Source organism: Excalfactoria chinensis, chromosome 7, assembly GCF_039878825.1.
Source record: "Excalfactoria chinensis isolate bCotChi1 chromosome 7, bCotChi1.hap2, whole genome shotgun sequence".
In the NCBI taxonomy this organism is placed as follows: domain Eukaryota; kingdom Metazoa; phylum Chordata; class Aves; order Galliformes; family Phasianidae; genus Excalfactoria; species Excalfactoria chinensis.
In genome coordinates this window covers 14,692,703-14,715,986 of record NC_092831.1, presented here as the reverse complement: position 1 = coordinate 14,715,986, position 23,284 = coordinate 14,692,703, and the positions used below count along the sequence as shown (strand labels likewise).

The following is a 23,284-nucleotide window of genomic DNA, read 5'->3' as shown; positions in this document are numbered from 1 at the left end:
ATTGTCCTAACTCACAAAAAATATTTTGCACAATTTCTGCTAACTGTGCAAAGCCATAAGCCTTCATAAGAAAACAGAGTCTTAGAGTCATTATGAAAGGCAATTCTGCATATCTGGAGTTCAGTATGCTAGTGAATGATCTGATGCATGACATATACAGCTACAGCTAATACCTTAGTCATGTAACCCTAGACAAAGGTATGACTAGTCCATTACAGCACTGCTAAGGGTCCTTGGAGTAGCTCTCATCTGTTACTGCAGAAGAAGAAATTATGACAAAGTATTCCATATTTTGAACAGGAACCTGATCTCAGTTGTCTTGCACTAAGAATGTATTAATGACATTCTTCATCACGTATGTATGTGATTATATAAACATCCATATAATATGTAATTCAGAAACTTTGTCTAGAAAATGACATTAGAATACAAATCATATCTGGCATCCCTTTCAGAGCTAGACCCCCTGTTCAGACATGAACCATGAATTTTATCTTGGCTGTTTGGTCACCTCTCATCCCAGCAAAACGCGTGTAGTCTGTGGTGCATTAATGCAAGACAACAAGTTTTAAACTGCTGTTCTTCCATGACAATATTATGGGATGTTCTCTACAAAAAACCCACTGGCCTCTAATACTGCCTAACATACTTGCTCGTTAGTCTTCAGATGTTACAGAACAGATGACTGATTTGCAAAAGCACTTTCTATACTTCTGAACAATGGTCAGATATATAAAATAAGTCTTATCAAAGTCCTGAAATCTCTCCTTTCCATCTCAAACAGAACCAGTGAGAAAGGCAGTGCAAATCAGGGAAATTAAATGCTGTTTGGTAGGTTCAAGTTGATTTGTGCTTTCCTGCTAAAAATCCCACTATAAGGCATAGTAACCTTTTGTAACTACAATTCCACCTTAAACTGTGGTTGGACATGAGGGCATTTTTTCCCCCAGTACAGGCAAGTCATTATGGAAACTGTAGCTTTGCCAGGTGATGCCAGACTTCACACAGCTCTCTCTCTCCGTTTCACTTAACTGGAAGAAATTCCTGTCTGTCTCAAAGTGTAAAGAATTGAGACAGTGCCACAGTGTGCAGCTGAAAGGTCACAAAAAGTGTTCTGTGCCACTGAACTCACCTCCACCCACTTTAAAATCCTTCTGTATCTAGCAATCACTTTTGTACACCACCTGCTAGCTCTGAAGAAAAATAAGGTAGTACTCTGATTAGAAATATGCATTCCGTTTTGACCACTCATACTAAGTATGCTGTTTGTGTACACATTTCAATGTCTGAAGCCAATTTGATTAAGTAAAACAGTAAGTATGCTACCATGCATACCTGTATATCCTGTCACACACCAGGAAGCTTCCACAGGAAATTAAGGAACTGATTTAGTGCACAGGGATTAAGTAAGCTTCAATGGCTGCAGCGTCACAGGGAAAAGTAGAAAATAAGAAAGGAGAAAAACTGAAGGGATTTTTGTAGTTAGCTTCATTCGTCTGATGATCTCCTGCATATAAGTCATACTCTGAAACAGAACCGTGGCATTACATCTGAAATTTGTGTTTTTCCCCAGAGTTTCATGCCACAGTTACACCTTCATCATTTCAGGTCAGAGTAGGGAGTGCAGGATTGTCTTCCTTTCAGGGAACAAGGACAACGTGCCAAATCTGGCACAGACTTGAGCTCCTGAAGAAGTGGACAAACACAAAGTGCGGCTATCTAAAGCCAAATCCTTGGTACTTTGTCCGAGTGAATTCAAAGTATGTTGAGGCCTGGACATGTTTTTCAAGAACAGATTACTTTCAGTATATTGAATCTTCTTGAAACTAAGAATTCAACAGTTAATTAAAATATAAAATAAATAAATAAAAACAAACAAAAAAGTCATGATCAGAATTATTCTTGAACAGTAGTATCAGCAGTAGCAAAACCATCATTCAGATAAATTTTTTCTCAAAAATAACTGATGTCGCAACTTCTCAGATACATAACATGTGTTACAAGTTCGCTCACATAAAATCTATTTTCAGCTGCATAAAAAGCCCTCTCACGTGTTACCTAGTAGTTTATGCTCTTCTAAGCTGCAGACCCTGTTATGGTACCTCATGTTGTCAGTGACATGGGCTTTAGTGCCACTTAGTGTTGAAACGGCACAACTGCAGGGAGCTGCTGCAGCACAGCACTCAGTATATGCAGTGGAACGGTATCTTAGTAATTCGAGTCAAATGGCGAATTTTAGAAAAGAAGATGATACTGATCCTCCACGTGATCTCATCTTCAGCCCTAGTAATTCTGTTTTGGGAAAGTCACGAAATTCAAAATGGGATTTTCAGAGGAAGAGGACGAGTAGCACAAGATAGTTCATAAACTGGTAAATTGCCACAGATGTAGGCAGTAAGGAAGTCTACAGAAGGGGATAGGTTATAACTATCTATTGGCTCATGTGGGAGAAGATCTTGAAGTCAGATAGTTTAGCCTAAAAGAAGAGAGGCAATCCCATATATTAAGTTCTTCTATTCTCTTTTTCTCCATCCTAATTCTCACTAATTAATTTTTGTTATTTTTCCTTCTATTTCTCAGTGCTGTTTTTAACCTAGAAACTCTGTCATAGAATATACTTTCTGAAACACCTTGCCAAGAGTTCTGCTGTCTGCTTTGTTTTTGTTGTTGTTGTTTTTAATAAATCAAAAATAATGACTCACAAAGGAAAAATAAATATTAATGTATTATTAGTTCTATTGATGGTAATTCACACAAAGAGAAATATCTTCTAAGAGTTTTGCATCATATGAATAGAGGTTACAAGCAGACCAGACAAGATGCTCTCGCAGGCCAATAACTTTCAGAAAATTAAAAAACATAAACGGAAAATAAATTGAATAGGAGGTGGCTTACTCCAGAATAAAAGGTTGTTTCCCCAACCAGGATATGATGAAGTTAAAAAATAAGTATAGTGGGAATCAAGCAGGCCAACAAAATCATAAAATACCAGAGACCACATTTTTTGCAGGATGCCATGACTGGACACTGCCCCTCCCCTGCCCAGCCAGCCTCACCTGACAAACATTACTTCTGCTAAGTCAGGAAACATCAAAGGGCTATATCAACAAAACTGTTATTTAAGATACGTCAAGATATTATCATCACATGCAACAACTAACACATAATATTGCAATGAAGACATTTTCTTCAGCAGATAAGACCTCAAAAATTTACCAGCCTCAGAAATACTGAAGAGTACTGACAGTCCCCCTAGGCTGGCCTCAGGACAACGCATGTCTAACACAGAAGCTGGGTCACAGAAGCACAGCATCACAAAATAGTGCTGGAGGAACACTGATCGTTTGGGGTGTGTATTTTCTTTTCTACTTGAATTTGTGTAAAATTGCTAATGAATAGAAGTTAATTAGCTGCACTTAAAACTGATACTCAACTATAGCCAAAGGGAATAAACAGGTTCACCAGCTGCTGTATTACTCAAGCTACACTTTAATTTGCTGCATGCTATTAACATGCTCTCCTGGCTTCAATAAAGAAAATCTTATTGAAATCAGTAGCACACATTTCCTATTTCAGTGAGACATTGCAAAATTAAAATGATATGTAGTAAAAACAATATGTGTGAGCCACCTGCTTACTGTATGATAGAATAGATTGGCATAGAATGACAGCTGCTGCACAGCCAACATTTCAGATACTGTATTACCTTGCCAACTGGACTTAAATTCACACATGATTTCCTTGACTAGCACTGAATGAATTTTTGCTGCTATAAATATGCATTGGCAATTGTGATGAATCATCCTGGATACTAAGGGTCACTTAATACAAATACATTAAGAGTTGTATCTAGTGCAAAAGCCACCAGAGCAAATACTGGTGAATCAGCACCATTTTGATGACCTACATGAAAAGGACATGCCTTGGCCCCCAGTAAAGGGTGACGGTAATGAAGATAGCAGCTGTGGAACTTGTTGGATACCCGCAGCACAAAATGCTACATCTTAATACCAGAGAGCTAATTAATGATCGCATGCCATCTCATGCTAGTCTGGAGTCTGGGAGAGTTACCACAGCCAAAATCTTCAAGCATTTTAGGAACCTAGAGCCAAATTCAGATAAATTCCACTTAGTTCTTATGCTTAACCTAGGATTATTCTTCACCTGTGTTCACTTTTGAGCAGACAACTTGAACCAGATTACTGCTTTGCCCTTTACCTGGCCTTTCCAAGTTCCCTCTTCAGGCTCATGCAATACACTGCCCTGCTCAGTCACAGGTTTCAGTGAAATGCCAGCTGTGTGACACTGTTTCTAATTCCCTTCGATTTCAGTCAGAGCTATGCATCTAATTATATTTGCAGATCTATTCTTGCTGGTTTTCTACTGAAAGAGGATGCCTAGAAACAGTAAATGTTTTACCTAACTTTCTGTGCTAACAGCTTATGTCTAAAGTCAGTACTGACAGGAGCTCTAACAAGAAATAACTGCTTTGGATTTTCCCAACATTAAAATATTCCTTGCACGTGTAACAACAGATAGTCTAGGTCTTCTACTGGAAATAATTTTTATAAGGATGAGTGATTTACTGCTCTACCACAGGCAACAATACCATAATGTTCATAAGAAGGCAGGTTTGGGGTAAAATCAGTAGTCTATTTTAACCAATTCAAATGCCAATATCCCATCTGCTAAGTCTCTTTATTTTATATCAGTCTGCCATTTTTTCTTAGTGGTAGCATCAATAAACATTGTTGGTAATCATCTGCTTGTGCTCTAATGTGGCATATTCAGTTTCATTGAATAAAGCCAGTCTGAAGATAAGAAAACAATAAATATGACTTGTTTAGCTGTGATTCAGACCCATGTCTCTGGTTTAAGAATGACTCAAAGTTGTATCATCATCAAACTTGAACACAAATAGCTTCTTATCATATACAGAGCTAAATGTTAATAGCAGCTATGTTTTATTTATTCCAAAGAAAATTTCAATATCTTTTTTTTTTTTTCTTTTTTGCTCATTTTGCCAAGTGTAGTGGAATATCTCAAAAAAGCCATCAAATTGAGGAGTTCACTGAAAACAACATTTGTATCTGCTGATGTGTAATAGAATTTCAGTTGGAGAACACCCCTTGATTTAAGAAAGGATTTGTTTTGCTTTTTCTTTTTTCAGGCAGGTTTGAAACACAGACATGAAAGGCTCAGTAATACAGCCTGGACTCAGGCTTCTCTTAATCATCTTTATCAGTATTTGCTGTAAAATTCTCAAGTTCACCTAGCATATCAAGTCTGCCACCAGAGACAACATAGAACACTAGGGCAAAGGTAAGATTTGCTTCTGTAACATTCAAAAATTAGAGTTAGAATAACATGCTTGATCTCAGTAAACAAAAGTTAAAACATGATGAGATGAACTCCAGCTTGCCTAGTAATTTCAAAGCCTCACAGTTTTTGAGTTATCTTCAGGTGGCTAGGGCTTCTGAAAGGGACCAAAGAAACATGAAACTCACATCCTTCAGGCATAATAGCTCTATCTGTGAGACAGGGAAGAACTCAAGATCTGAAACTTTCTGGTTGTGAGATCAGCCTGGTACAGAGATTATCAGAAACATGGAGGCAGATAATACCAAGCTGGCAAAGAACCATCTGGGAACTGGGTACGTTTCTTGGCTTTTCTTGTTTCTTCAATCAAACTAACTCCATTAAAAGTGCATTTTTCAACAAAACTTCATTCTCTGATGTGAAAACATTCCATTACAGGTTATAGTCAAGACCTGTCAGGACTGGCAGACAACCTCATGGGATACTGGCCCCTTAACAACTCCATGCTTCCAGAGGTCCTCTATTTGGTGCTCAGTACCACTGCGGACCAGGAGTTCCAAGGCCTCAGGAGTGGCTGTATCCTGCTGACATTGTGATTTAGGCTAATCTGTAACATACTGAATTCCCATACCTGTCAGCATGTACTGGACCATGCCCTGGCAATGTAGCAGAAACAGCTGTGCTTTCTTATGTCATGGCCTTTGATGTGAGATACAAAGCCATGCAGATTTGTTGTTTTAATTTTTGACTTAAAGATCTTGAGTTTCAGGAGGAAAGAGTAGCTTCTGCTGACAGAGATAGGAAATTTCTTTTGGGAAGTGATGCATGAAAGTATTCCATTAGAGAAGTCTGGTTTTAATGAAAACTACTATGTTAACAACACTGTTCTCCATAGTGACTAGAGCTCCCTTTCCAAAGGAAAGACTAAAGAAAGGTAAATACATTAATTTATGAATGATATTCTTGTATACTTGAAAAATCTAGATGGTTACCTATGTACAAAAATATACTGACCACCTAAACAATATATTACATTTATTCTTTATCATTTTCTACAACGCTTACATTCTGAAAGAGGCTTATATTTTAGACAATAGCATGCATGAAAAAGAAAACAAGTAGATTACTGGAAAAAGTAAATCACTGATATTTTGAAGTGGAAACGTTCAAATAAAACTGATAAGTAACTGGTTCTATAGGCATGGCCTGATACCATTCAGCATAGTATATTTTTTAGAGTAAGGGTTTTGCCAGGACCACTGCATAACCCAGCCTATAGCCAAGGTTACACACTTTGTGCAAGAAATAAATGCTGCTTTAAAATATATGAATCTCAGATTTACTACTCAGCAACATTGTGTCGATTTTCACATACAGTAGTGTAGCCCTAACAAACAACATAGCAACAGAAGCAGCGCTTTGGCAGAGAAATTGCTGCAAGCAACGCAGGTCCGCTAGAGGGCCCAGGGCCGTGCCAGGGAGAGCCGCAGGGAGCAGCAGAAGGGAGTTGCAATTAATGCTAGAAAAACAGCAGTAGCAAATTTTACCCATCCCCTCCCTGGTGAAATGAATGTATCATTAGAAGCAAAAAGAAAAAAATCTATATTAAGATACTGCTAATGTTCTAACAAAGTGACACAAACAAGTCACACCACTAACAACTCACCTTCTTCCTACTCTAGGTATTTATAGCAGCCTCTGAATTTTTACTGATATGCTATGTCCTATTAATTCTGCAATTCTGCTCCAGCCTCTTTTCCCCCACCAAAAAAAAAAAAAAAAAAAAAAAAAAAAAAAAAAAAGAGGATAAACAAAGGTCAAAGTGAAATCTGTAAAGCAGTCTCCCCACCGTTTATGTAAGTTAGAGACTTAGGACTGAGCTGATCAAGGCAATCAGTAGTCATCAGTAGTCATCTCACACACGACATGGCATCTTGCACTGACTTTCTGCATGTGCTGAATTACAGAGGCTGGTTTCTCAGGAATAGGTGGTACAGTCGCATATTACAGAGAAGGAACAAGATTCTCATTATGAAACTCTTTTAAACAGAAAGGTGTCAATAAAAAAGCAATGTTAGAAATCAATTGACCCGTTATTAAGTGACGTTAGAATAAAATGTGCCATTGCCTTACTTGAGCAGCACAGCACAAGTAAATATCTCTAGAAGAAAAAGCAAAGTCTTCTGTGACAGAAACCAATTTGATATGGAAATGGGTCAACAGTTGCTTAAGATGTAGCAGTTTTGATTTGATCTGCTATATTTGGACTCTATATGAGGCGCTTCCAGTAACATTGGTATTGCTTATACATGAGACTTTTGCATAATCACTGTATGAAGCATTAGAATTCTTCAAATCAAGAATGATTTTCAAAGCAACTATACATAACTATGTTAATAATGTGGATACAACAGTATTTGCTGGGGAAAAAGAACAACTGTTTGCTCAATTAGGATTCATGATAAATTGCTTGGCAGACTATTGTTCAAAAGCCCACACAGTCTTTATCCAAGAGAAGCCCAAGCGCAGCCATGAGCACCAACTTATGCATAACACTGAGCTCTGTATTCATACTGATCAAACAAAGAAAAAATATAAAATAATCAGACATACCAGATAAGTTTATTTTACAAATGAAATCTTGTATCTGTAGCAAACAGGTTGCTTTTCAGAAATGATCACAGTTGGAGTTGTTCTTGCCTTAGGAAAACAACCAGATTCCATTTTAAGATTCTTATTTCAAGGATATGATATAACCATTTACTTCCACATACCCTCTGCTGCTACCCTTCTTGTTCACCTTGCTATTCCTGTGAAGAATGACCCTAGCAATGTTTTCATCACATTAGAGACTAACCTAATTTCACTCCTGAAAATTATGGAAATATTATCATGAAGCTTACCACCATGTCAGGGAACTTTCTCCAGCCAGTTGTGAAAGCTGCTTCCTTTCAGTTGGTTGACCTTTGCTCACATATGCAATTGATACTATCGTGCTGTTTTTTCTTTGCATTCGTATTTCATTATCTGACACTGGAAACAAGAACACAAGCATGTAATCATTACCTCTAAGTATATGATGACAACGAATATCAGCATTCATACCCTAAAAGCCAAGCACAGACATTAAGGATCAGCTACTGACTCCTGCTGTGCAAACATAAGTGGGAATACAGTCTTGCATAATGCCATGGACAAGGTCCTGGTAGCCCTCACTGACTAGAGCCATTATTACCTCCTGAGTACTGTCAACTTTAAAAAGTAAAACTGGTTGGTAGTCCATTTTTAATCAGTCTCTGTGTGCTGTCTAGCATTGAGAGAGGACACATTCAAAATGTATAAGTAGAGGTTATAATGCCAACATATGACCTCCACAGTGATATAAGGAGTTACTATAGCCATAGGAACCCAGAAGCTTGCTGTGATCTAGTGAAATGGCAATACTAAATATTCACACAGAAAACAAAGTGAGACAAAAATTCACCAGGTTTGTCAATTGCAGATTAATAAGAATGACTCTAAAATCAATGTAATTTATTATTACAGAGGCTAGTAAGTTTTACAGAGTCCATATGAATATCCATTCTGTTATGCATCCTACACAGCACACCATCAAAGGTGATACTGTAAGAACAAACATCTCCACAATGCACCCATGCATATCTCTACAAGGGTACAGCCCATTCAACTCAAGCATATTTTAACCTAACAATTGCTATAGCATATTGCAATTATAAGACTAGCTGCTATTAATGAAAACCAAACTACTCAGTCCTATGTCTGGCTCTGTAACAGATGTCATACATAATGTTTAATAAGTAGTTCATGTCTCTTGATACCATTTTACCACTTGTAAAAGAAGAATGCTTTCAGATCACTGAATGGTAGACATTGTAGAAGTAGAAAGAGATGATTATTATTTGTTGTATTATTATTATTTAATGTAACATATGGATGCAAAATTCTGGCTTGTTTGACCAGGAAGACAGCCCTATATGTTTAAAATTAAATTAGCATTAAAAAATTAAGCAAACAGACTATCTCAAATAGGAAATGAAATAAACAGTATGGAGCTCTTTAAATACATAACAAGTAATCAGCTAAAGGGCTGCAAGTGGAACCTGAGTGGGAAGCTTGTGACCAGTGAGGCAGATATTGCTAGAAGCCTGAATGAAAGTTAAAAGGCTCCATGACTAGGCCAGACTATGCAGGCAATTAGAACTGCTGAATGCTGCCAAGGCATCAGGCCAACAAGAATTACAACTCAACAAACTGAATGAAGGAGAAGGGCGGGGGGGGGGGGGGGGATTAAAAAAAAAAAAAAAACATAATAAAATATATTTTTTTAAGAGTCTAATTAAATATTTGAGATCTTGCAAGGAATGGGGAAAGTGCCAGGTAACTGAAAGATGGTTAGCTAAATTGAAGGGATCTGTGCTCTCATTAATGTGTGGGGGAATTTACAAGTTTAACTTCTAATATCATTAATCGGTGCTACAGTAAATGAGTGATTCCGAAGTACACTGTTGGAGGAAGGCTCCTGTTACCTAGATTGTTCTTACCTGTTAAGGATTTGTTGAAGACTTGCCCAGTGATTTTTGGATGTGGATAAAAGTGATCATTAAGATGTAACCTCCTGAAATAAGACTTCGTTCTACTTTAAATGTGGGGTGATCCCAGAATAAACAGTATTCTCATAAGAACTTCTCTTAAGAGCATTTTCTTCAGAATTGCGCAAGCATTTACTTTTCTCTACCCTGCACCTCATATATCCCAAAATAACCTTGTAGGACATGTGTCAGATTCAGATTGTATGAAATAACTGCGCTTCTGCCATTCCATGTCAGAAGGGTTACCAGCTAAGATAATTTTATTGTGCTTGTGCAGAAATGTAACAGGGAAATGAAGCCAGCAGGTCACTCACCCTCAAAGAAGCGGTCAGAGGGATCAGAACAGAAGTACCTGTGAAAGGACCTAATGTTGGCAAGGGTAGGGGAAGAGCTGCAAGTGTATCATGCCATGGGATCCAATTAGAAACTCTATAGATGTGGTTATGTCACATAAGAATATACATAGCTTTATATAGCTCCAAATTCCACGATTTTGTAACATCTATCACACGTCAAAATTTAAATGCAAGCCAGTTACAATAATTTTTCCATCCACTGTTCCTGCATTAACTCAGAAATTTCCTCCAAAACAAAAATGTAATCTTCATCACTCCTGTACACTACAATGAATTCAGGGGTCAAAAGACATTTGATTTCATACTTTCAGAGAAATTTGGTGGTATTTAAAATACTGTTTTTCTACAGTCTATGAATGCAAACCTGAAATAACAATGTTAGTACCTCTTTCAGACACATAAAATGGAGAATTTAGGGCCGCAAAGGTTTTGTCAGGGTTCCAAGTGGTAATGAATGCATACCCTGCAATGGTATATTGAAAAGCTATCAAGCTTGTCAAGAAAAAAATAAATAAAAATAAAATGATGTTATGAGGCTTTACAGACCTTAGACTACATAAAATGTTTTTAAAATGTTTTTAAAATTCAGACCACTCTCATACACCCCAGAATCTGATCTCTCACATAAGATGAGACACATATTTTAAAAAGCTGTATTCTCAACCTTTTATTAATTCCTCATCAGAAAGATTATCAGGTGACTACTTCAATGAGTCTAATATAATTGAAACTCATAGATCAGTCTGGACTCTTATTTCATGACAGGAATACTTTAAAGAGTAAAGGAAAAGATTTCCAATTGATTAGAATTCTGACACAACAAATGAGATAACCATAAAAATATTTACTGTTCCCGAAGATGCAAATCATTTCATGCTACCACCACAGTATTACCTTTTGACAAACAGCAGCCAAGAATGATTTTCTTTCTTCTTTTGTCTACTCTCATGAAAATACAGGCACCTGTACAGGAGGGAACAGACTCACATTTGCTATGAAAGAGAGCTTTCTTCACATATACATCCTTAAGAGCCATAACAGAATCAAATACAGGACAACAGGCAATGCAGGTACAATTTTCATATGGAACTCAAATACTGACACAAAAGCAAAAGTCAATTACTACCAGACAAATCTGTTAATTTTCCCAAGATGAAGATGGAAGGAAAAAAAACAAAAAAACAAAAAAAAAAAAAAAAAAAAAAAAAAAAAGAACTTTTCACATTAAGATAGTGGCTAAATTGTAGCTTAATATATGATTTCTGTGCATATAAGGCAAGCATAGACAGACCATATGTCTTTTCTTGGCCTTTAAACACTCCTATTTTCCACTAGACTTGCCTTTTTCTCCATCTATTGGCAGTCATACCATTTGCTGTTCAGGTGATTGGCTGTAATGAGCCAACTCTTGTTTCCGTATGAATAACTGTTTTTTCCCCCAATTACTTAAGCTGCCAGCAAGTTATGTTCTTTGATGCAAATCTGACTGTCAGTAAAGGAGTGCATAAAGAGAGTATATGACAATACACTTAGCTTAATATTTTTCTTAAAAGCTTTTCAGTTTAGCTTCCACAAAACATAGGGAAAAAGGCAATGGCCCACAGTAAGAAGCAATAATATCTCTAATTGGCTTTGTGCTTCACATGCCCCCATAATAAGCTTTTCCATATGGTAGTCTGAGATAAATGTATTAATCTACATTTATGTGTTTATGTCACTTTAAAAGATCCATTTTAGTCCATATCAAAACCCATAAAAACAAAAAGTCACATTTTATTTTACAATTTTATTTTCAAAACTTGAATACCAAATACATAGTATGATATTTACAGTTTTGGGAAACAAGCGAGCAAACTGAAAAGCGTGGGAGGGGGGGAAGCTTCTGAGGCCTAAGAGCACCAGTTATTAACAATATGAGAACCAAGCATACAATTTTAACTCGCTTTTTTGAAAGGTCATTTTATTAATTAATCTTTCTTAAGTGAGATTGGATAATATTACACTAAAAAGAAAACATTATTTTAAGCCAGCCTACAGCTTATGTTTTTCAAGCCAAAAGAACTATTCTTGGAGTCCACCATGGTCAGCACAATCACAGACAGGGTAACAGGCAGATTCCTGCCTGGTGTTGGCCACAACCATAATGACAGCAAATGCTTAGAGAACAAAACTACTCTTCATAGAAAATTGCCATATTAAAATCCTAACACAATGCAGAAGAAAAGAATTCCAACATTCAATGCCAAGCCCATGAGTTACATACCTTCAAACCCGTGCCATTTCAGTAAACAGCTGTAGCTCACTATCAAGCAGATTTTCCAGGTGTTGTCCATTTCTTCCAGGTGATTCCAATCAAAAGTCACTTTAAACCTTTAAGCAATTTCTTGGATGTTTACTTCCATGTTAACAGCTATCAGTATCCTATCCAAAGAGAAAGGTAATTTCAGTACCTACTAAAAACTGCCATTGGCTTTACAAAACTCATATTTGGTTCTGCATGTTCCAGTTGTTTTCTGCTAGAATTTTACCTATGAAGTGATTAGACATTGTACAAGGACCTCCTATAACAGCAGGTGTCCTAAACACTACTGCTCTTTTGCTGAAAGGGCTTCTGCGTTGTTTTTTCTTTAAAAACAAACTAATAAATTATTGTTTACATAAGGTTGATGGCGCTTTTTCACAGAGCTGAGACAGAACAAGCAGCCAGCAAAGGGAAGACAGGTGAAAAACAAAATATAACAGCCTGCTAACAATTATATCATCTTTGATTGTGCCGATTTACAATCAAAAAAGGTCTTGTCTAATCTTTCTGTAAGGGAAGAGAAAAAAGCTGCTAAACCTGAAATTCATTAGTGAAATGCATTTAATGTCTAAATTAAACAAATCAGTACTGTTAAATTCAGTATGCTTAATTAGCTTGTGTAAGAATACAAATACAGGTTTTAAGATTGCATTTGTGGTTTATTATTATCACTATTTTCTCCCCACATGTTGAAATAGCACATAACTGAAAATAAATATTGTTTTTAAATTCATTAACTTTGATATAGGAGTTAACTAGAATTTAAACAAATGGTTTTATACTTAGCTTTATTTCACTGATGCATTTCAACAGGTATTTTAAGAGCGTTGCCTGTTTGTTTTTCTCCTAGACACAAACCCTTGATGTCCGTACTTAAGGAAAACTGGCTTCTACAGACACTGAGGGAGCATTGCTGAGCAGCTTCCTAGTCAAGGAAGGAACAAATAGGTACCTAACTAGGTTTCCAAAAGTTAAAATGCTGCCTAAATGTTTTCAACTCTGTTCATAAAGACTAATGGATTAATACAAGTCACAGACTAGCTGGAGCCTATATTTGAAATCTGCTCCCAAACCTCATTTGCAGATTGGCCAGATGGTAATTAGTGTGGAGGTGTTCTCCAGGCAGAGTTGCTTTCAGGACGGGGTTTTTTAAATTTTACTGGGGTTAGAGAAGGAGAAAAGGAAGCCTTTTGATTTTTTACTTCCCCCAGCTAAGTTTAGTAACAGCTAGGAAAGAGTGAACAAAAGCCAAGCTACAACAGAATCTTCTCTGGTTTGTTACATTTAAGAAAGTGCTTGCAATTTAATCCAAAGAGACCAATAAACAGAAGACTAAAATAAAAAGGCAGAAGGCTGCAGTGTCAAAGTGCTGTTAAAGTACACGAGAAAAGCAATCCACTTGGGGTTCATTGTAACACTTCTAATAATGAGCTTCCCATATTTAGACACAAGAGATAGCAAATTCAAACCCCCTGGAAAGGATACAATACAGTTAGACAACAACATAGCAAACTGTATTTGTTTTGTTATTACTACCTATGCACCCTATGGTTTCTTTAGGGAAGACGATATGATATCTTTATACCACAGTGTGTAAAATAGCCTGAAATCTCTCTTTAACACCACTATTGTACCACAATATTTCCCAAATAGTGAGACCTCTGCTTCACGCTAAGCTTGATCTGAAGCATCACGGAAAAATTTATATGTTTTGTTACTGCATTTCTTTCTGAGAGGTTTTCAAAATCCTTCTAGTCAGTACATGAGATAGGATACATATTGTCGGGGATAAGTTGTTAAAGTGAATTTGAAATGTGCTTCTCAAAATATCGTTTACACATTTACCAGATGGTAAAATAAACATGTAAATTGTTATCGAGTATACACCAACTTTATACTACAATTTTACCCACTGTAGAAATGGTGTAAAAATGCTGGATATAGTGTTACTTGTTCATTTAATAGTTTATTAACATTTTAAGTACATTTGGAGAATAGGTTGACTTTCAAAACAAAAAATATATATACTTGCAGAAATAGCATTTTATTCCCCTGATAAGGTCAAATTAATATCCCTGCTCCTACATTCAACATTCAGCATTTACCCTATCAATAATATGATTAACATAATTATAGTTTGTTGTAAAGTGTTTGCCTTTGCACAGATGTTACATGTGCTTACTGGAAAAGGGTCTTAAAAGACTCATTTAAGCTGCACTGAGGGCAGAAAAAAAGTAATTTTAATTAGCACAGCTATCAACATCTCAATGAAAGGTAGCTGCTATTGTACCAATGGGACACTTAATAACTGAAATTTACCCTTCCATGAGCCACCATACGCATTCAGAAATTTACTAACATGAATAGTTTATGTATGATGGAAGAGAGGATGTTTGCTAACAAAACCCCATATCCTAAAAAGAGCCTAATGCACACACCATGTAAAATCACACTGGAATTAAAATCTTCCAGTTCAAAGACTAATGCTTGATCTTCCCTAAAGCAAAAGATCTAATTAATGTAACTGGAAGACATCAGATGAAGGATGCTGACAAAAACCTGTTTGCACAGCCTGTTGATCAGTGTGTGCTTTCCTCCAACGCAATTCTACAGTACTACGAGATTTTCTTTACTACCTTTCAGACTACAATAACTTCATTATTTTGAGGTCTTAGGTTTAGGAATTTTCCTTACCTATGAGGAAATATATTCACTCAGCACATCTTATTTTGAGTCTGTGTATCCAACAGACTCCAAACTGCTCGTTAAATATGATTATGTTAGCTAGGCTGTAAACTTTAAAATATCTAAGGACATTTTTCATCAGACCACAGTGGAGTTTTGGATTCCCACCTGAATGTTGTTTGAATTGTTTTTCAGACTTTTCATGGCATCCAAATTCAATCTTGTCCCAGATATTAAGCTCCTGTTGACTACTACACTGACGCTTTAGTATCATATGCCCTCGGCAAGATGGTGTTATCACACAGATACAAGTAATGGCACAGAGTTACATTGTGTTTAGTTAATTTTGTTAGTGAGATCTGGAGGAGCTTCCAAACCAAATCTCCTGTAGTGCCACAATGTAAAACACTGCAAACCAAAATTGTCTTTAAAGAATGAGCGCTGTACAGAGAGGTAGAGCAAAGCTATTAGATAAGAAGGTTCTGCAAGCCTGCCCAGTTTCTCTAGCTCCAACAATGAAAACTTATGCCTCATATACTCAGAAGCCCTACTGAAAAACCAAGTGCACATGAGCACCCCTAAAACATCATTTCCAATTTGCTGCTTTGGCAACCTACTTTTCTGTTCAGACTCTCTAAATGAGGCATTTTGCATGAAGACACAGGAATATTTAATGACATTGAAGAAATTACAATCATAAGGTTTTTACATGGGAATAACTAATAATGCAATTTAATTAGGTACCCAAATCTCACTAAAGGGCTGGTTTAAAACTCATTAGGGAGAAGCACAAGTTCAAACTTAAAGAAGTAACCTAAATGGAGTAGCAGATGTAGATGGCACACCTGCAATTACCCACATACTTCTACACATGAATCAAAACAGATGTTGGGAATCATAAGAGTCTGACTTCCAAAAAGTATTGGCTTTGGTGCATAAACAAGTGCTACAGACAAAACACTGTACCCGAGAGGAAACTGATAGAGAAGGCACTGTCTTCAGAGTCTGTGCCACGAAGCACCAACCACCTCTGCCAGCTAACTTCTAAGCAGAGCCTGAGCCAACACTTCTACAAAGGCAGGGTGAACACTGCAGCATATGTTGCTATTTACATAACTAATTGTAACATGAACAGATGAAAAACAGCCTCTAGCTTCAGCATGTAGGTGCACAATAAGTGATTGTATTATATATCCAAAACTGGAAACTGTCAGAAACAAAGCCTCTAGTAACAGTGGCTGAAAAAGAATCTAGAGATGCATCTCCCAGATTGCAGAGGCTATTCTTCACACGGCTGTGTGCTTTACAGCTAGAATGCAAATCTAGACAGAACTCAATGAGAGCTGATACCTCTATGCAAGCTTTCATACAAGTGCACCCCACAGTCCAACGGAGATGCTCAAGAAAAATTCCCAACCTCCGAGTAGCTGTGGGTTGTCACTGCAAACATTGTAATACAACATAAAAATTTGCAAAGGGTACTGTATGAACAATAACCACGCTGATCTTTCTGCACAATGCATACTCAGCCTTTCACACACACACACACACAAACATCAAAACCAAAAACAAGGAAGAAAAATTCAATGGCTTGGAGTAAAACTCCAACTGAATTGCTCCTAAATAGAAGGATACAACAATGTGGGAAAATGTGAAATATGAATTAAAGCTGCATACACAGACTGCTTTTCAGTGAAAAATAGGAAAGAAAAAAAGATAGGATAAGATGTATAAAATCCAATATTTCTCAAGCAAAATAGCATATCTATGTAGCTCTGGGGCAGAGGGGGGAAGCAGAGCAAAACAAAACAAAATATTACTGCTACAAGATTCTCCTACAATTCAAAAGAAAAATATTGAACTACTAGAGAATGCAAAAGGTGAACGTTTCATCTCATAGGTAAGATATATATCAGATAGATGTGATATGCTCTTTCAGCTGCAAAATAGAATAGAATTTCTTAAACGTTTAAATATTTTTATCCAAAATAACCCAATTAAAATATATTATTAAGGTACCCTCTTGATGACAGTTTTTTTTAGAAAATGGTGTTAAAAATGCAAAGATAATGAGTAAGTTCTAAAGAATCAAGCTCAGATCAGGTGTGGCCCTATAAATTTTAATGCAACCCTTGTAATACAAGGAGTTAGCCAGTTACTTGCTGCTTTGGAGAAAACTAACAAAGAGACATTCTGTTAACTCAGGTTAAACTCGTATGCAGACAAACTCATATAAAAGCATATACCTTTTTATGTAACTTAAATACTTTACAACCACGAGAAACTTGGTAAATATAAATAAAAGCATTTGGATGCAAAATAAAACAGCCTTCCACACATCCCTTCCTCTTCACTAATCCTGAGTAAGAAAAGGTCCTTATTAAAGCATCCCCCACAAAACGAGAGAGCACTCGCCCACATGCTCAAGCTCTGAACAGAATCAGCCATGGAGGAAGCCATCCCCTGTGAGGAAATGGGTGCAGGAAAGCAAGGCAGAGTCCGGAGCTCATGGAACCTCTGGAGATCTTCCATGGAAGGAGACCCCAGGCTGCCTGGGAACTACTGGTGTATTTGCATCAGTTCAGGGAGCTCCTATTGCATCAGCCATTCAACAATGTCTGTCCTAAACAACTCTCTGGGGAGAGCTTTACTGCTATGAGTAAACTCATCCCATGCCCACCTGCTTCTGAGGGGGACTGTTGGGTTGCTGCAGCCCTGCAGTCACACCCACCCACTGGGCTCCCTTTCCCATGCAGCAGCACCATTCCACATAAGTCATTTCAGAGCACTGAACTGACAGTAAACCCAACATCAAGGAAAGACTCAGCTACACAGAGTAGACTTAACCTCTCCTGGATCTTTATCCAGTGCATCTGTAGGTATCAAAATAATACTGAAACTAAATACACTTGTACCACTTAGCAGAGCATGTATTTAACACCAACATTGTCTTTGACCATCTATCAGTGGGAAATTTGAATGTGATGATAGAACTGCAGTTTCATTCCTAAGGGGCAAAAATACCCCAGGATCCACAGCAGACAACACTGCCAAAGTAAAACAGACATAGGTGCTCATCCTAAAGACATCTGTGTATGTAACTGCTGAACTTTACACTGTAATAGGACTATCATTTGGGTTGTTTCTCCAGTATAATGTAAAACAAGCTTATTTTCATGCAAAAATGAGCATATGCTGCCAGTGGACCACTGTGGATTTGACCTTTCAAGCTACATCCACCTAACTGGCACGTAGTGAAATGAATTCCTGAAGCAATCTTACATCCATGTGTCATCGAGGTAAGTTTTTTTTTGCTACTGTTACACTTTATGTTACTTTAGCTTATGTCTACTTATAAAAATGAATAATATAATTGCAATTAAAAATTAAAATATTTCAAATAATATCCATTGATATCAGTGATCAGACAAAAATTTTAAGTGAACAGTGTAAGGAAATACATTGACCGAAACACTGAAGTGCTTAAACATACAACACAGAACGTTAACATCGGGTTTTTTCATCCTATTCAGCACAGAAGAAAAAGAGCTACTCTAAATAAGAATCTAAAATGTGTGAAAAGAAAAATGGACACTGCAAAATTTTTGACTTGTGTAAGAGTGAAAATATCTGATTAATTTCTTCCATTCAACCTCTGAACGTTTCTTTAATACTAAAGGGATCCTGTTGGCCTAAATACTGCCCCTAAAAGGGGAATGAATTCTTGCACAGCATACATCAGCCAGACTGGTTTTGATCTAACTATAAAGACAAATAAAGCATTAAAGTCAGCTTTGACAATAAGAACAAATGAAACTTCAGTTATTCCTATAATCTAACCGGAGATTATTTTAAAAGTAATATATACCAAAAATACCAGTCCTCTATTAGTATCTGAAGTAATTGCTCAATAATATGTCCAAGAAAAAGAGCTGTCAAAAGGACGAGCAGAATTCAGAAGCACTGCAAGTTTCTCAGTGAGATTTTCATCATATCTTAACAGAGGCTACTAAACAATTCAGAACCTTTTGAACAATGCCCCTACCCCTCACACAGTGTTTTCAATGCCTTGATGCAGGAACTGTCAATAGAAAGCAAAACCTTCCACCTTTTATTCAGCACCTTACAGCTCATCCAAGCCCTATGCTCTCTTTTGCTAACACAACAAGCTCGGGGTGCTTTAGAAGTACAGTGATAAAGCAGTGGCAATACTAGGAAGGGGGAAATTTTGTTAAAGGTTTGATGACAAAGGACATAGTGCAGCAAGCAGTCATTTCTGTTTGGTACCGCACTGCAGATGGAATCTAATAAAATGCAGGCACCGATGCCAGAGCAACAGGCAGAAGGGCAGTGAGGTGGGGTTCCCAGAAGACATGGCCACACATGGGCATGAGCCCCAAGGGTCCCAGGCAGACAGCAAGCACAGCCAGCCCCATACTGTGTCAGCACTTCCAACGGGAGAGCCCCACAGATGCAGATCCCATGGTTGAGCTGTGGTCTATCCCGGATAAATTATATCTGCCCTTACGTTAACATTTCTACAAAGGTAAATCATCTGTAACAAGGTGTTAAGCCATCACCAAAAGCATTTCTTAATTTACATTTGTCATTTCAGTTTAATACTTGGTGGGTGGGTGTCTCCATCTAAACTAGGACATCTTCCTGCAGCCTGAATTTTTCTCTCAGCTGCAGATATTGGTGCTGTACTCTCCCCTTCAGTCCCAGACCAATGTTATCAGCTTTGGGATAAACAAAAATGGTCAGTGCTTAACTGAACACATAATAAGGAAGAAGCCTGCTTACAGAAATCAGTCCTGCAGCATCCACCATGGAAATTAAGATGTGACTTTTAAAAATAAGTTTAAATTCAGTGTCAGTGCCAGGACTAGAAAGTTAAAATTTGTATATATATATGTATGTATGTATATATGTATATAGACCCAAACAAGCCAGAAAATGTATTGCAGATGATTGAAGTGGGAGCTTGTCTGATGTGCTTGGGTAACTCATCAATGCGGTGTTTCTGCTATACTAAAAAAAAATCAAATTATTAAGTGTATTCTAAATTAGTCAGTCACTTCAAGGTACACGAATATCACAATTATCGAAAAAGGCCTTGATCCTGAAAACATTTATGTCTGTGAATTTTTAGACAAGAGAATAGTCTTTGTAGGACTGACCTCTTACTTTACATTATTCACACATATGAACTTGCATGCACGATCAGAGACTAAGGCAGGAATACACATTTACAAGCTATCAACATTTTACCTAAAATGTCTCTTAAAACAGATTCAAAGTCATAACCAGCTGTTTCTTATTTAAAGCTTTAGAAATAAATGCTTCTTAACACAACCTAATAATGTAGACACTTTTACCCAGAAGGAACACACCTGAACTTTTTCACTCATTCTGTCTTTTTTTTTTTTTTTTTTTTTTTTTTTTGGGGGGGGGGGGGAGGGAAGAAATAAAATAAAAAAAAAAAGAAAAGAAAAAAAAAAGATCTAAAATAAGTCATATTAAGACCAGGAAGGTCATTCATACTCACATCAGCCCCTTCGTGTTAGAAACACAGCAGCCCTGGGCAACTGCACTGATAGCATGAATAAAACACCACCAATTTTATTGTGCAATATATTTTATCACGCCAAAAGTTGTACCTAATCAGGAGTGGCAGCCTTGGATCTTTGAGAATTAATGGTTATCCTACCTCTATAAGAAGGACAATAGTGCCTATGCACAAAACTTCAAGACATACATATATCTGTATGTACGCATTTCAAAGATACACACATATTTCAGATGCACAAATCTGAACAAAAGGAAAGCTTTCGGGTGATGGTGCTCTGAAACAAGCAGTGCTTTTACTTGTGCATTCTCAAATTAATACATGTTCTGATAAGCGCGCAAAACATTATCATTGAGCTGAGTGGCTCTCTGGACTACTACAAACATATTACATCTATCTAGCTGAGAAGATGGGGCACTGAACGCAAACACTCTGCTGCCTTCCATCTACTTATCACTCTGCTATTTCCATTTTTTACTTTGACTTTGCCCCCCGCTCCCAGCCAGTCACACCTCCCCTAATGGAGACCGCATCCATGACAAGTTTTAATACTTAACATGAAAACTTGGATGCGTTTTGCCCAGAAAGAGTACCTGGAAAGCACACTTCCATGCAAAATCCCTTTTTTCCCTGCTTTTCCCAGTACACAGACATTCTATTTCTGTCTCTCGGTGAATTTAAAATTCTCCTATGCAATTCAAATACGATTTCCAAAGTCAGTAACCTTTCACAGGGACAAACCAGAGCACTTCCAGTTGACAAAGTGATTTGTGGGGGGCACACAAAGCACCTGAAAGCACAGATAGCAAGGAAAACTATCGCAACAGAACTCACTGCGTAACATCAAAAGGAAAATTCTGCAATTAGGACTCTTATCAGTCTTATAAAGATCCAGATTTATGCCAGCTGGGGGGAAAAAAATCATTGTTCACCACAGTTCCCTCAAGCACTACCTAGGGGAGGGAAGTGATGACCAGACAGCGAAAATTAAGAAGAACGTGTCCCACCTTACGCCTATTCTGCCAATCTGTCGCGGTTGTTCTTCTAGCTCCATAGGTTTACATGACTTTTTTTTTTTTTTACTTTTTTTTTTTTTTTCTTTTTGCTGACAAGTAATACAAGACAGATTCTTGCCTTCTTAGGATCTTGCAATCTAGTTTAGACATAGCACGTCAAGTGGTGATGAAAGAAGGTTAGGGTGGGTTTGAAAAGATGAGGATTCCAACAGTAAACGATGCGGAGACATCAGTTTAGTAATGTACACATGTTTTGCATGATTCATTGGACCAAAATGGCCAAAGGAACTTAAAAAGCTGTCAAAGGCATCTTTACCTCTGACCTACCTAGTCATCCATCTGCTTCCTCATGCTGTCAATCAAAGCCCTCCCATCCTTATCACTATTCTATTACACACATTTTCCACAACCATTTCTCCTCCAGCTCTTAAAAAATATCTTAGCAAACATTTCAATCAGTCATTAAAAACCTTGTTAAAATATGCAATGTGTCATCAAATATGCATAGCGTACTCGTGCAAAATCTGCAGAGCATACATCGCTGTATTGCATTCCATACAGCATTAATGTGAAGCACTGCAGAAAAGTATTAGCAACAGAACTTCAGATTACTTTCTGCGGATCACCTTGTTCGGAGCTCGACTTGTGTTATTTTCGGATAGCAAAAGAGGGGCAGCTGACCAGATTATTTTCCAGAATAATTAATTTAAAAGTCGGCTCGGTGTGGCCAGGGTGATATTATACTTCACACGTAATGCACGCAATTAGCTGCTGCTCCGACAAATCAGACGCAGGGTTTGCTTCAGCTGCACGGAGCACACCGGGTCAGAGCCGCGTGCGGCGTTCAGGGGCACGCAGACACCTTCACGTGTCAGCAAACACGGGCGTGGCAGACACACACCCGCACTTACAACACTAATAATAATCGATTGTAATAATAGCAAGTTGACCTACCGACAGGAAATAGCCCTCCTGCAGCCTTTCTCTCTTCCAGCCTCTCTCAGGGATAGTTACGTGTTTCCAACCTCCTATCGGAATAGTTACGGAACACCGTTAAGCACGGAAGCACGGGAGGGGTTTTGGCTCAGATCTATCGCACGCCGCGCGCCCATCCCGGACCCAGCAGGCAGAGCCGCTGCCCGAGCCCCACCGCCCCTCCTGACGGCTCTGGGGCCGCTTCCCCACAGCGACGCCCGCACTCGACGGCCGCGGGCTCACCTCAGAGGGGGCCGCGCGTGGAAGCACCGCGCGTGGCAGGGCCGGGCCTTCGCCCCTTGCGGAGCGGGAGACGGCGCGGGCTGCCGGCGTCGGCGTCGGTTAACGTCGCAGAGTCCGCTTGCGGGCCGGTGCGGACGGGGCGGCAGGCGCGGAGCGGACGCGGTTCGTCGCGGTACCGCCTCACGGCCCGGGCATCCGAACGTCCCCGC

At 38.1% G+C, this 23,284-nt stretch overlaps 1 long non-coding RNA gene across 1 annotated transcript; it reads right to left on the bottom strand.

Annotated features, from left to right (window-relative positions):
• Positions 1-8,232: 8,232 nt before the first annotated feature.
• On the bottom strand, positions 8,233-22,902 carry LOC140254534 (uncharacterized). Its single transcript, XR_011904253.1, has 4 exons — positions 22,812-22,902; positions 12,549-12,706; positions 11,180-11,248; positions 8,233-8,352 (listed from the first exon to the last, which is right to left on the bottom strand). It is a non-coding gene; the product is annotated as an uncharacterized lncRNA (long non-coding RNA).
• Positions 22,903-23,284: the final 382 nt, after the last annotated feature.